The 15,216-nt window shown below is 42.4% G+C and overlaps 1 protein-coding gene across 1 annotated transcript in view; it reads right to left on the bottom strand.

Annotated features, from left to right (window-relative positions):
- The window catches only part of LOC311135455 (tyrosine-protein kinase CSK-like), a 24,685-nt gene extending 14,132 nt beyond the window's left edge, over window positions 1–10,553 (bottom strand). Inside the window, exon 1 of the mRNA XM_084169418.1 lies at window positions 10,052–10,553. The gene's annotated coding sequence lies outside the window, so the exon portion shown is untranslated. The remainder of the gene's footprint in view (window positions 1–10,051) is intronic.
- Window positions 10,554–15,216: the final 4,663 nt, after the last annotated feature.

Raw genomic sequence — 15,216 nt, 5'->3', positions numbered from 1 at the left:
CATGATGGTGTAAAGTTGGTAATCATTTTTACATGAATAGGGTAAGGTTGGTAATCATTTTTACATGAATGGGGTAAGGTTGGTAATCATTTTTACATGAATGGGGTAAGGTTGGTAATCATTTTTACATGAATGGGGTAAAGTTGGTAATCATTTTTACATGAATGGGGTAACGTTGGTAATCATTTTTACATGAATGGGGTAAGGTTGGTAATCATTTCTACATGAATGGGGTAAGGTTGGTAATCATTTTTACATGAATGGGGTAAGGTTGGTAATCATTTTTACATGAATGGGGTAAGGTTGGTAATCATTTTTACATGAATGGGGTAAGGTTGGTAATCATTTTTACATGAATGGGGTAAGGTTGGTAATCATTTTTACATGAATGGGGTAAGGTTGGTAATCATTTTTACATGAATAGGGTAAGGTTGGTAATCATTTTTACATGAATGGGGTAAAGTTGGTAATCATTTTTACATGAATAGGGTAAGGTTGGTAATCATTTTTACATGAATGGGGTAACGTTGGTAATCATTTTTACATGAATAGGGTAAAGTTGGTAATCATTTTTACATGAATGGGGTAAGGTTGGTAATCATTTTTACATGAATGGGGTACGGTTGGTAATCATTTTTACATGAATAGGGTAAAGTTGGTAATCATTTTTACATGAATGGGGTAAAGTTGGTAATCATTTTTACATGAATGGGGTAAAGTTGGTAATCATTTTTACATGAATGGGGTAAGGTTGGTAATCATTTTTACATGAATAGGGTAAAGTTGGTAATCATTTTTACATGAATGGGGTAAAGTTGGTAATCATTTTTACATGAATGGGGTAAGGTTGGTAATTATTTTAAGAGTAGAACGGCACAGTTGGGAGGAGGAGCTTCATTTCCAAACGTTCCAAGTGGTCAGAACCATTTGTTTTTGAGACAGGGGTGGTACCAAAGCTGTGTTATATTCATTAGGTATGTTGCAGCAAATTTTCAAAGATGCATTACAAGTTCAAAACATTAGCTGTTTGATAAAAATGACAATAACCGTCTCCATTTGCATGACAATTAATCGTTACCCATAATTGTCACAACCCTACTAGAGGCACAACTAAATACCATGAACCATACAGCGCTGTGATACTAATAGAGACAGACAGAGCACTCCACAGCTCTGTGATACTAAGAGAGACAGACGGAGCACTCCACAGCATCGGACATGAACGGCATCTTTTCTTTATCCTCACTGATCTATCTTGTCTGTAACTGTTGGTCTGTATGCTTGATGTTAACTGTATGCGCAGAGCCGCAAACATTTCCCCATTAGTCATAATCTTATCAATTGAAAAACAAACCAGTGCCGAGAATATCCTTTAAAATAAAAAGGGGGGGAGGAGGGGAATTGAAGTAAAATGTGGAAACCCCTGTTTTTCTCGGAACACAATTGAATGAGAATGAATGGCAGAACAGATGAGTTCTTTGCAAGGCTATTCTCTGAACAAAAAATAAAATAAAAAACATTTGCGTACAGCACATTTGGAAATTATTCAGACCCCTTCACTTTTTCCCCATTTTGTTATGTTACAGCCTTCTAAAATTGATTAACTCAAATGTTTTCCCTCAATCAACACACAATACCCCATAATGACAAAGCAAAAACAGGTTTTTAAAAAGTTTTGCAAATGTATTAAAAATAAAAAAACAGAAAAACCTTATGTAAATAAGTATTCAGACCCTTTGCTTTGAGACTCGAAATTGAGCTCAGGTGCATCCGGTTTCCATTCTACAACTTGATTGGAGTCCACCTGTAGTGAATTCAATTGATTGGACATGATTTGGAAAGGCACACACCTGTCTATATGAGGTCCCACAGTTGACAGTGCATGTCAGAGCAAAAACCAAGCCATGAGGTCAAGGGAATTGTCCGTAAAGCCCTGAGACAGAATTGTGTCGAGGCACAGATCTGGGGAAGGGTACCAAAAACTTTATGCAGCATTGAAGGTCCCCAAGAACACGGTGGCCTCCATCATTCTTAAATGGAAGAAGTTTGGAACCACCAAGATTCTCCCCAGAGATGGCCGCCCGGTCAAACTGAGCAATCGGGGGAGAAGGGCCTTGGTCAGGGAGGTGACCAAGAACCCGATTGTCACTCTGACAGAGCTCCTCTGAGAGAAAGACGGGAGAACCTTCCAGAAGGACAACCATCTCTGCAGCACTCCACCAATCAGGCCTTTATGGTAGAGTGGCCAGACAGAAGCCAATCCTCAGTAAAAGGCACGACAGCCCGCTTGGAGTTTGCCAAAAGGCACCTAAAGGATTATCAGATCATGAGAAACAAGATTCTATGGTCTGATGAAACTAATATTGAACTCTTTGGCCTGAATGCCAAGTGTTACGTCTGGAGGAAACATGACACCATCCCTCCGGTGAAGCGTGGTGGTAGCATCATGCTGTGGGGATGCTTTTCAGCGGCAGGGACTGGGAGACTAGTCAGGATCGAGGGAAAGATGAACGGAGCAAAGTACAGAGAGATCCTTGATGAAAACCTGCTCCAGAGCGCTCAGGACCTCAGACTGGGGCGAAGGTTCACCTTCCAACAGGACAACGACCCGAAGCACACAGCCAAGACAACGCAAGAGTGGCTTCGGGACAAGTCTCTGAATGTTCTTGAGTGGCCCAGCCAGAGCCCGGACTTGAACATCTCTGGAGAGACCTGAAAATAGCTGTGCAACGACGCTCCCCATCCAACCTGACAGAGCTTGAGAGGATCTGCAGGGAAGAATGGGAGAAACTCCCCAAATACAGGTGTGCCAAGCTTGTAGCGTCATACCCAAGAAGACTCAAGGCTGTAATCGCTGCCAAAGGTGCTTCAACAAAGTACGGAGTAAAGGGTCTGAATACTTACATAAATGTGATATTTCAGTTTCGTATTTTTTATACATTTTCTAAAAACATTGTTTGGTTTGTCATTATGGGGTATTGTGTGTAGACTGATGAGGGGAAAAAACGATTTAATCAATTTTACAATAAGGCTGTAACGTAACAAAATGTGGAAAAAGTTTTTAAAAAATACTTTCCGAATGCACTGTATATGTGCACTGTAAATTATTTGTAATTATGTTCTGGCCCCCCCAACCATCCACTGAAGAAGGAATCGGCCAGCGGCTGCCTTCTGCTGCTGCTGCTGTTTCTATCTGTTTCAGGCTCATTGTCCACCCTCCCTCCCAGAAGCCTGGAAGGGATGAGAGAGCCAAGCCTATGGGTAACTTCAACCCCGCAGCCCCCCCCCCCACACACACACACCAACTGATTAATGGACTGCTGAATGTATATATATTTCTCTTGCTTTGTTTGCTCTTTTCCATATTATGTCTATCGCTGATAAGCTACCCAGGAAAGGGCTGGAAATAGTCCATATTAATATATGTAGCCTTAGAAATAAGGTTAATTAAATCAATAACTTGCTAACATCATTAATATATTAGCCATTTCTGGAGACTCACTTAGATAATTCATTTGATGATACAGCAGTAGCAATACAAGGATATAACATCTATAGAAGAGACAGGAACGCTTATGGGGGAGGTGTTGCTGTATATATTCAGAGGTGTTGCTGTACACTGTATATTCAGAGTCATATCCCTGTAATGCTTAGAGAAGATCTTATGTCAAGTGTTATTGAAGTATTGTGGTTGCAGGTTCACCTGGCACATCTAAAGCCTTTTCTTTTGGGGTGTTGCTATAGGTCACCAAGTGCTAACAGTCAGTATCTAAATAATATGTGTGTGAAATGCTTGGTAGTGTATGTGATGTAAACAGAGAGGTCTACTTTCTTGGGGACCTGAATATTGACTGGTTTTCATCAAGCTGTCCGCTCAAGAGGAAGCTTCTCACTGTAACCAGTGCCTGTAATCTGGTTCAGGTTATTAATCAACCTACCAGGGTGTTTACAAACACTACAGGAACAAGATCATCCACATGTATCGATCACATTTTTACTAATACTGTAGAACTTTGTTCTAAAGCTGTATCCGTACCCATTGGATGCTATATCCAATATCCAGGAAAGCCAAAGTTCCAAAAGCTGGGCCTAAAATAGTGTATAAGAGATCATACAAAAGATTTTGCTGTGACTCTTATGTGGATGATGTAAAGAATATTTGTTGGTCTGATGTGATTAATAAGGAGCATCCAGATGCTGCACTTGATACATTTATTCAATTGTTTCTTCCAATTATTGATAAACATGCACCTGTTAAGAAACTGACTGTTAGAATTGTTAAGGCTCCATGGATTGATGAGGAATTGAAAAACTGTATGGTTGAAAGAGACGGGGCAAAATGAGTGGCTAATAAGTCTGGCTGCACATCTGACTGGCTGACTTACTGCAATTTGAGAAATTATGTGACTAAACTGTATTATGAAGCCAAGATTGGGGGGAGGGGGGGGGGGGGGGGACACGGAGTACTTTAAATAAAATTATGGGCAGAAAGACAAATTCAACTCCATCTTTCATCGAATCAGATGGTTTATTCATCACTAAACCATTTGATGTTGGCAATTATTTTAATGATTACTTCATTGGCAAAGTGGGCAAATTTAGGCAGGAAATGCCAACAACGAACAGTGAGCCATCGTACTCAAAAATAATAATGAAAGAAAAAGCATTGTAAGTTTGAATTTTGTAAAGTTAGTGTGGGAGAGGTGGAAAAAGTATTGTTATCGATCAATAATGACAAACTTCCTGGCATTGACAACTTAGATGGAAAGCTACTGAGGATGGTAGCTGACTCTATAGCCACTCCCATCTGTCATATCTTTAATCTGAGCATAGAGGAAAGTCTTTGTTCTCAGGCCTGGAGAGAAGCCAAAGTCATTCCGCTACCCAAGAGTGGTAAAGCGGCATTTACTGGTTCTAACAGCAGACCTATCAGCTTGCTGCCAGCTCTTAGCAAACTGTTGGAAAAAATGTGTTTTTGACCAAATAAAATGCTATTTCTCTGTAAACAAATTAACAACAGACTTTCAGCATGCTTATAGAGAATGGCACTCAACATATACTGCACTGACACAAATGACTGATGATTGGTTGAAAGAAATTTATAAGAAGATTGTGGGAGCTGTACTGTTAAATTTCAGTGCAGCTTTTGATTTTATTGACCATAAACTGTTGTTGAAAAACGTATGTGTTATGGCTTTTCAACCTCTGCCATATTGTGGATTCAGAGCTATCTTATTGAACTCAGAGGGTTTTCTTTAATGGAAGCTTCTCTAATGTCAAACATGTAAAGTGTGGTGTACCGCAGGGCAGCTCTCTACTCTTTTCTATTTTTACCAATGACCTGCCACTGGCATTAAACAAAGCATGTGTGTCCATGTATGCTGATGATTCAACCATATACGCATCAGCAACCACAGCTAATGAAGTCACTGAAACCCTTAACAAAGAATTGCAGTCTGTTTTGGAATGGGTGGCCACTAATAAACTGGTCCTGAACATCTCTAAAACTAAGAGCATTGTATTTGGTACAAATCATTCCATAAGTTCTAGACCTCAGCTGAATCTGGTAATGAATGGTGTCACATTGGTGTGGCTGTTGAACAAGTTGAGGAGACTAAATTACTTGGTGTTACCTTAGATTGTAAACTGTCATGGACAAAACATATAGATTCAATGGTTGTAAAGATGGGGAGAGGTCTGTCCTTAATAAATAGATGCTCTGCTTTTTTGACACCACACTCCACAAAGCAAGTCCTGCCGGCTCTAGTTTTGTCTAATCTTGATTATTGTCCAGTCATACAGTCATAAGTGCTGCAAAGAAAGACCTAGTTAAGCTGCAGCTGGCCCAGAACAGAGGCACATCTTGCTCTTTATTGTAATCAGAGGGCTAATATTAATACTATGCATGCCAGTCTCTCTTGGCTAAGAGTTGAGGAGAGACTGACTGCGTCACTTCTTGCTTTTATAAGAAACATTAAAGCAACACCTCATGGCACCACGCCTCTCCCCCATGTGACCTACTTGTTGTGTGTGTACTGACATGTATGTGTAACTGATAGATGCACACACACGCTAAATATTTCTAAATTGTAAAGTATTTTGTCTGTAATGTATTTTTCGTTTTATGTCGGAACCCCAGTTAGACTAGCTGTCGCCATTGGCGTTGGCTAATGGGGATCCTAATAAATCACATCTACTTCTGCTGTTTCTACTGCTGCTGCCGTTACCGTTTCTACTGCTGCTGCCGTTACCGTTTCTACTGCTGCTGCCGTTACCGTTTCTACTGCCGCTGCCGTTACCGTTTCTACTGCTGCTGCCGTTACCGTTTCTATTCTGCTGCTGCCGTTACCGTTTCTACTGCTGCTGCCGTTTCTACTGCTGCTGCCGTTTCTACTGCTGCTGCCGTTACCGTTTCTATTCTGATGCTGCCGTTACCGTTTCTATTCTGCTGCTGCCGTTACCGTTTCTACTGCTGCTGCCGTTACCGTTTCTACTGCTGCTGCCGTTACCGTTTCTACTGCTGCTGCCGTTTCTACTGCTGCTGCCGTTACCGTTTCTACTGCTGCTGCCGTTACCGTTTCTATTCTCCTGCTGTTACCGTTTCTACTGCTGCTGCTGTTACCGTTTCTACTGCTGCTGCCGTTACCGTTTCTACTGCTGCTGCCGTTACCGTTTCTACTGCTGCTGCCGTTACCGTTTCTACTGCTGCTGCCGTTACCGTTTCTACTCCAAGCGGGCTGTCATGTGCCTTTTACTGAGGAGTGGCTTCTGTCTGACCACTACCATAAATGCCTGATTGGTGGAATGCTGCAGAGATGGTTGTCCTTCTGGAAGGTTCTCCCATCTCCACAGAGGAATTGTGGAGCTCTGTCAGAGTGACCATCAGGTTCTTGGTCACCTCCCTGACCAAGGCCCTTCTCCCCCGATTGCTCAGTTTGGCTGGGCGGCCAGCTCTAGGAAGAGTTTGTGGTTCCAAACTTCTTCCATTTAAGAATGATGAGGCCACTGTGTTCTTGGGGACCTTCAATGCTGCAGACATTTTGTGCCTCGACACAATCCTGTCTCGGAGCTCTGCGGACAATTCCTTCGACCTCATGGCTTGGTTTTTGCTCTGAGATGCACTGTCAACTGTGGGACCTTATATAGACAGGTGTGTGCCTTTCCAAATCATGTCCTATCAATTGAATTTACCACAGGTGGACTCCAATCAAGTTGTAGAAACATCTCAAGGATGATCAATGGAAACAGGATGCACCTAAGCTCAGTTTCGAATCTCATAGCAAAGGGTCTGAATAAAAAAATGGTTAAAACTGTTTTCACTTTGTCATTATGGGGTATTGTGTGTAGATTGATGAGGGAAAAAAATAATTTCATCAATTTTAGAATAAGGCTGTAACGTAACAAAATGTGGAAAAAGTCAAGGGGTCTGAATACTTTCCGAATGCCTTAATTTCTCAAAAATATAGACTCCTGGCTTTCATTTGTCATGCTCCTATGAACTTCACGTTGGTGCTCATGGAAGATGTCATAGGGAAGAAACAGTTGTGGCAATACTGTGTATTTATATGCCTGGTTGTTATGCATGTAGGCTGTGTCATCTGATGCATGTTACCTGTATGTCAAATATGCCTGTCCGGTGTCCATTTCTCTATGGGATATCAAAAGTATGCCAATCTATTCTAAAGCACAGTCGACCACATTAGGACAGCACACCTGGATATGCCTGCCTGATGATGATATATGTGACCTGGCATTATCTGACTGGTGGACGTCACCATCAGCATTATCACCATCAGTACTGGTTAGGCAGCATTGAGCATTTACCACTGGCAGCCACAGCAACTACATAGCCCCGGAACCCAAACTGATATGCTCCCATTGATATGGTGAAGTGAAACGGCGCATATCAGTTCGGAATCCCAAGCTAGATACTGCAGGCACTGTCGGAATGCATGTTCCCGCTCCCGCAGTAGTGCTAAGCATTTTTGGTTTTGCGCCGCTTTTCCACGTGTTGCTCAAGCTAGGCCCAGCAAAGCAAGTCAGGGTTAACAGTTCTACTCATTTAGCTCCATCCGGCTCCATTCTTTCCTTCACTGGTTTGCCATTTGACTATTCCCTGTGTTATTTAGCTCCATCCGGCTACAAAAGGAGCTCTCTGTGTGTGAGAACTGTGACTCTGCATGCTGGCTATTGTTCTTAGAGAGGATCAGAGCCAGAGGTCGGTGACCTAAGTGGGAGAACTACTGCCTTGGCCCAAGGCGACCATTTCCTCTCCGACTGACACACACTACTGCCTGGCCCAAGGACATTATATGAACTCGGGTTAGTTCCTGGGAGTGTGACTTTTTTTTTTTTTATGTGCAAGCTCTGGCGAGTAAGATTTATTACGGCATAATCAATTAGAAATTTGAAGGATACCAAATAGCAATACCCTGTCATCCACACAGACAAACGAGTGGTCAAAGCCCTATTTCAGCCAAGTCTTCCACAAGGGTCCAAAAACAAAGGCCATCCACCGCCTCTACAAGCTGCCCATCCATCCCTATAGGTAGCATGTGTGTGGTCTGCCGTTGCTCAAGGCTCAGTGACACCCTCGAGAGGCAGTCAGTTAACCATCTGCGGGCTCGGCCATACCCTCTGCCACACCATGTTGGCCCCCCTTGTACCCAACAGGCATAATGCAGCCTTTCTGTGCGCTCGTAAAAGGAGAGGAGGAGAGGGAGAGAAGAGGAGAGAAGAGAGATGAGGACAGAGCGGAGGCTGTGTGGGAGGATGTTTGGTGGTTCCGACAGCTGCCACTACTGCACCCAGCGAGCCAGAGGAAGTGGCAGAGAGAGAAAGAGAGAGAGAGAGGCAGAGGAAGTGTCAGAGAGAAAGAGAGAGAGAGAGAGAGAGAGAGAGAGAGAGAAGAACAAACACCATTGTAAATACAACCCATATTTATGTTCATTTATTTTCCCATTTGTACTTTAACTATTTGCACATTGTTACAACACTGTATATATACATAATATGACATTTGAAATGTCTTTATTCTTTTGGAACTTCTGAGTGTAATGTTTACTGTTAATATTTATTGTTTATTTCACTTTTGTTTACTATCTACTTCACTTGCTTTGGCAATGTTAACATACGTTTCCCATGCCAATAAAGCCCTTAAATTGAAATTGAAATTGAGAGAGAGAGAGAGAGAGAGGGAGAGAGGCAGAGGAAGTGTCAGAGAGAGAGAGAGAGAGAGAGAGAGAGAGAGAGAGAGAGGGAGAGAGAGACCAAGAGAAATAGAGAGCAGGGAGAAGAATCATGACTTTCCATCACCACCACAATCCTATGTTCACACAATGCAACAATACTGAGTGAGAGTTATAATCTGCTAGCCTTATGGTTAAGGCATGATGTATCTCCTTAGTGGGGACCACATATAGTCGGCTACTGAATATCTGCGTCACGTCAATGTTGACAGTTCTTCAAGTCGCTTTGGATAATAGCATCTGTTAAAATCACTATAGAATATTCGTTTGTGCCTGTGCACCCTGTGCATACAGAACGCAATCAATCCCCTTATCATGATGTTCACCGGTAAAGCCCAACAGGCTGGTAGGATTCAGAACAAGTGGTCATCACAATTACATTCATAACATATCTCTAGGGCTTGAAACACTGCCTGATTAAAGGCTGAGCCTAAGTATCGCAATCACACCAATATTTCACATCACGCAAAGATGAAAATAAGAAAATGAATTGTCTGAGCTTCAGTTCCATGAACTTTGGGCCCTACAACTCGAGATAGTTGAAGAGGGATGGGGGGGGGGGGGGGTCAGACTATGAGAATCAGCAGCCAATAACCTGTGGTTTTGGAATATGCAGAGTGAGTAAGAACACACGATGCAAGCGGATAGATTTGTATTCTTCTTCGAGGTCCCCTCGTGATTCTGGATCTGTCCATTTGTTTGTTTGAGTAACAAAAATAAGGCTAAATGAATCTGCGGTCAATTTCAGAACACAGTAGTGTAGCAGCGGATGTTGCAACAATGTAACAATTTTCACATCTTACCTATCAAACGGAACAAAACGTCAATAGATGCATCACTATGAGAAGAACGCAGAGGCAGCCAGCGCGGGGATGGAATAGATGCGAGTTGTAATCTACATTCGAGTCAGTTAAAACGATTCCAAAAATGATGATGCAGTCAATTGTTCTTGATCTTGATGAAAACAATACGGCGGCGTCTCAACCGTCGAGCGATATAACCACCGAAACAACTCAATTCAGTCACAAAACTAGTGAGATCAGCACACAGCGTTCCTGGAAATTCATCAGAATGTGAAAACGAGCTAAATAATCCACAAACTTCAACCCTGCTCCTCTGCTGTGGTCGGCCTTGTTGTAATAGGAAATGCACGTCGTCAGCCAAAAGGGTCATTGGGCGCAAAGTTCAGAACGTTGAAGATAGAAATGTATCGCATTTATCATTAGAACATTGTTGCCGAGAACTGTAACCGTTCTAGATGTTGAATTGCTATCTGCAACGTTCTGCGTGTTCCGCCCCTACCGTGATCCCTTGCACTACGCATGCGCGCGGGTTCAGGCGCGCTCGTCGACAACTATCTGCAGTCCATGAAAGTACAATGGCTACTCAAAAAGACTCATTAACATGAATATGACCCACTCATCACATAAATTAATACATAACAGATTGCTCAACTTCACAGCTAATATTTCATTATTTTAACGAAGGAAAATATATCCTCTTAGATATAAAAAATACATATATCCTCTTAATGTATCATAGAGACGCATCTATTTACGTTTTTTTTTCTTCCGTTTGATAGGTTAGCTGTGAAAATTGTTACATTGTTGCAACATCCGCTGCTACACAATTGCGCAAATAAACAGCAAACCTGGTTTCAAAAAACAGATAAAGCAACACCTCACGGCACAACGCCTCTCCCCTATTTGACCTAGGTAGTTTGTGTATGTATTGATATGTAGGCTACTTGTGCCTTTTATAATCATTTATTTATTTATGTAGTTCTGTCCTTGAGCTGTTCTTGTCTATTAATGTTCTGTATTATGTCATGTTTCATGTTTTGTGTGGACCCCAGGAAGAGTAGTTGCTGCTTTTGCAACCGCTAATGGGGATCCTAATAAAACACCAAACAAAATGTAATATTAATGGCTGAAATAAATAATTTTAATGAAATAAAGTAAGCAATGAGTGAGTCAATCAACCTTTATTTGTTAATTTTCTCAAAAATAAAATGCCGTTATGTGGACAATGAGCACAGAATACCAATTCACAATGAGAATACAAAAGTCCATCACCCAGACTTATATGTTATCAATGAGACATTTCACCAATGCCAACTTTGCCAGGGGACCAGCTTATTCACTGCATAGTGGTACTACTCTGGAAGCTGGTGTCTCTCCATTATGGCACGTTCAATTGCCTTAACTCTGTCCACGTGAAAACTAATTATGCCTACTTTCACATTCATAAAAGGCCTTTGCATAAATGTTTTTACAAAATACTATCTCCTGTAACTCAACAGAGCATGCTGTTATGGCCCAGATGTGAATCAATCAATCATCCCAAAGCAGTCAGATGAGTTTGCGTTTACCTTACAATACCTAGATAAGCGTCCCAAATGGTACCCTTTTCCCCTATTTAACGCATTACTTTTCCCCAGAGACATATAGGCCCTGGTCAAAAGTAGTGCACTATAAAATAGGGAATAGATGCTATATAAAAAAAAAAAGGTCAAGGCCATAGAAATGGATGGTAAATATTGTCACTGACAGTAGCTGACCTTTTCACATATTGTAAATACCAAAAGTTCCCCCTGCCTCAGTTAGACAATGTAAACCGCATCACACCACTGGAATGTTTTTTTGAGACAGGGCTATAATGTATTTATTACCCTGTTTTTACAGGCCTCCTGTAGTTCAGTTGGTAGAGCACGGCGCTTGCAACGCCAGGGTAGTGGGTTCGTTTCCCACGGGGGGCCAGTATGGAAAATGTATGCACTCACTAACTGTAAGTCGCTCTGGATAAGAGCGTTCTGCTAAATGACTATAATGTAAAATGTAAAATGTTTCTGCTCTCTGGGCCAACTCTTCATGGAATTGTCATGCCAAACATTCGCAAACAGACACTGGCTAGTGTTAGAACTGTGGTAGTCAACATCAGTCAGAGAACGGATCACAAACTCAAATAGAAATGTCCTCACCGTCTTTAGGACGATATGAGACCAAAATTAAACTGATGGATAGAAATGCGATAAAAAATTACAATTACTGCAAATAAAAACAATGGGAGGGATCCTGTGGTTCTGGGCCCGTAAAATATATCGTATTCATTATGATAAAAAATCACCCTAGATCAGCACTCCTACACTGAGGGGTTTTATGAATCTGGGCCCTTGAGTCTACTGAATGCATTTTGCCAGAAAAATAAAAATAAAAAGATCCCTTTTAAACACTGAGGATCGCTTGATCACCATAACAATAACATTTCCACCCCCCAAATAAACAAATATTTTCACTCCTTAACCCCCCCCCCCCCCAAAAAAAAAACAATTAAAGAGAAAATCATGTATCAATGTTCCGCTCTATGATGGTGCAACACCTAACATCTTCTGCAACATTAAACATTATTGCTTTACAGTTCAAGCAATCCCATCCAATACATTATTATCCATCCAATACAAGCATTTCAACCCATGGTCATCTAGTGACAGAATAACAGGGTTAAAGTTCCAGACATATTGACATGAGATTTAGGACTGGTTTCCCAGACACATATGAAGCCAAGTCCTGGACTAAAAAGCACAATGGAGATTCTCCACGGAAAATTATTTTTCAGTCAATGACTAGGCTTAATCTGTGTCCGGGAAACCAGCCCCTATGGTTTGAATAGAAATTACATTGATTTGCTACTCCTCAAAAAGGCCAGTAGATCCACACAGAGGGGCTCAACCATGGACTCAACCCCAATTGCTTACCCCAAGTGTGCAGAACACTGCACAATGCAGACCAACAGCTTCAGTCACTGCAGTCATAACCTCGTCCCCAGGCTATTGGGGAAGAAGTCTGGAGCACGAGACTACATTTACATTTTTTTTACATTTTAGTCATTTAGCAGACGCTCTTAACCAGAGCGACTTACAGGAGCAATTAGGGTTAAGTGCCTTGCTCAAGGGCACATCAACGTCATTTAGCAGACGCTCTTAGCCAGAGCGACTCACAAATTGGTGCGTTCACCCTATAGCCAGTGGGATAACCACTTTACAATTTGGGGGGGGGGGGGGGGGTTAGAAGGAATACTTTAGCCTATCCCAGGTATTCCTTAAAGAGGTGGGGTTTCAAATGTCTCCGGAAGGTGGTGAGTGACTCCGCTGTCCTGGCGTCGTGAGGGAGCTTGTTCCACCATTGGGGTGCCAGAGCAGCGAACAGTTTTGACTGGGCTGAGGGGGAGCTGTGCTTCCGCAGAGGAAGGGGAGCCAGCAGGCCAGAGGTGGATGAACGCAATGTCCTCGTTTGGGTGTAGGGACTGATCAGAGCCTGAAGGTACAGGGGTGCCGTTCCCCTCACTGCTCCAAAGGCAAGCACCATGGTCTTGTAGCGGATGCGAGCTTCAATTGGAAGCCAGTGGAGTGTGCGGAGGAGGGGGGTGACGTGAGAGAACTTGGGAAGGTTGAACACCAGACGGGCTGCGGCATTCTGGATGAGTTGTAGGGGTTTAATGGCACAGGCAGGGAGCCCAGCCAACAGCGAGTTGCAGTAGTCCAGACGGGAGATGACAAGTGCCTGGACCAGGACCTGCGCCGCTTCCTGTGTAAGGCAGGGTCGCACTCTCCGAATGTTGTAGAGCATGAACCTGCAGGAGCGGGTCACCGCCTTGATGTTGGCGGAGAACGACAGGGTGTTGTCCAGGGTCACGCCTAGGCTCTTCGCACTCTGGGAGGAGGACACAGCGGAGTTGTCTACCGTGATGGCGAGATCATGGAACGGGCAGTCCTTCCCGGGGAGGAAGAGCAGCTCCGTCTTGCCAGGGTTCAGCTTGGCAAGACTACTACATACACAATCAAATTTGGCCATGGGGAGGTTATATGGGCCCCGTGTAGCTCAGTTGGTAGAGCATGGCGCTTGCAACGCCAGGGTTGTGGGTTCGATTCCCACAGGGGGGCCAGTATGAAAAAAATATATATATGAAAAAAAAAATGTATGCACTCACTTGCTCTGGATAAGAGCATCTGCTAAATTACTAAAATGTAAAAGTTATCATCAATGCATAGGAAATTGATAAACTGTAATCTGACATTATTTGTCAATTACATTAACATACATAAAAAGTGTTAAAAGAAGATTCTTTCTAGTGCTGGAAATGAGTGAGTCAGGGTTTGACGGTCACCCAACCCGCATCTGCAGATTAAGATGTACCCCCCTCAGCCTCACATTATTCAACAAGGATCCAGAGACTATTAGCCTTCCCATTCTCTAGAAAATAAATGGGTTTGATTATTGAAAACAATATTCTCACACCACCTTTTAAACATAAGGCAGTTCATAGTCTCGCAGTAAGCTGCTCTTGAAGTTCACTCAAAAAACTACGTCGACAGCTTGGGACGAAGGTTCCATCTGCATTTTTGTCAAATTTGAGTTATTGACATAGCCTTGTTCTGTTCCATGTTCTCTACCTATATAGTGCTCTAAAATACCCCCAATTCATGTTGTTAAGTTCAAAATAATACAAGATACAAATTGCTGACACCATTCAAACCAATGAGGGTTCGGAACTTTCAAGCCAATTATTCTCAGAATCATATTTATGCAGATTGAACCTTGTAGTCCCAAGCTCTCGATTTGTCAAGATCTGCTAATCACTGGGCATGACAGCATGACAGCATTACTTTTAGGCCACTCCCATCATGGTATGGAAACCATTGACAGAAGTTAAAGTGAGAACAACCCCTTTAACTATGTGTAAACAAGTTTCATTCAAATGGTTTGACATGTAATCGATACAAGTATCAACGACAATAAGCATCTAGGCAGGAGAGCTTTAAAAGGGATATGTGACGTGGGGAGTGCTCTTTCTCTCTCAACCATGCAGGCAACTCAAAACTGAAAAATATAAATACAAAGTGGAAATATCAGACAAGGTGACGTTTCAACCCTGCCAGCTGCCCATATCAACACAAATATCTGCTTGAAAC

This window comes from Coregonus lavaretus (genome assembly GCF_964263955.1).
Source record: "Coregonus lavaretus genome assembly, chromosome: 9".
NCBI classification, from domain to species: Eukaryota; Metazoa; Chordata; class Actinopteri; order Salmoniformes; family Salmonidae; genus Coregonus; species Coregonus lavaretus.
This window is presented reverse-complemented; position numbering and strand designations above follow the sequence as displayed.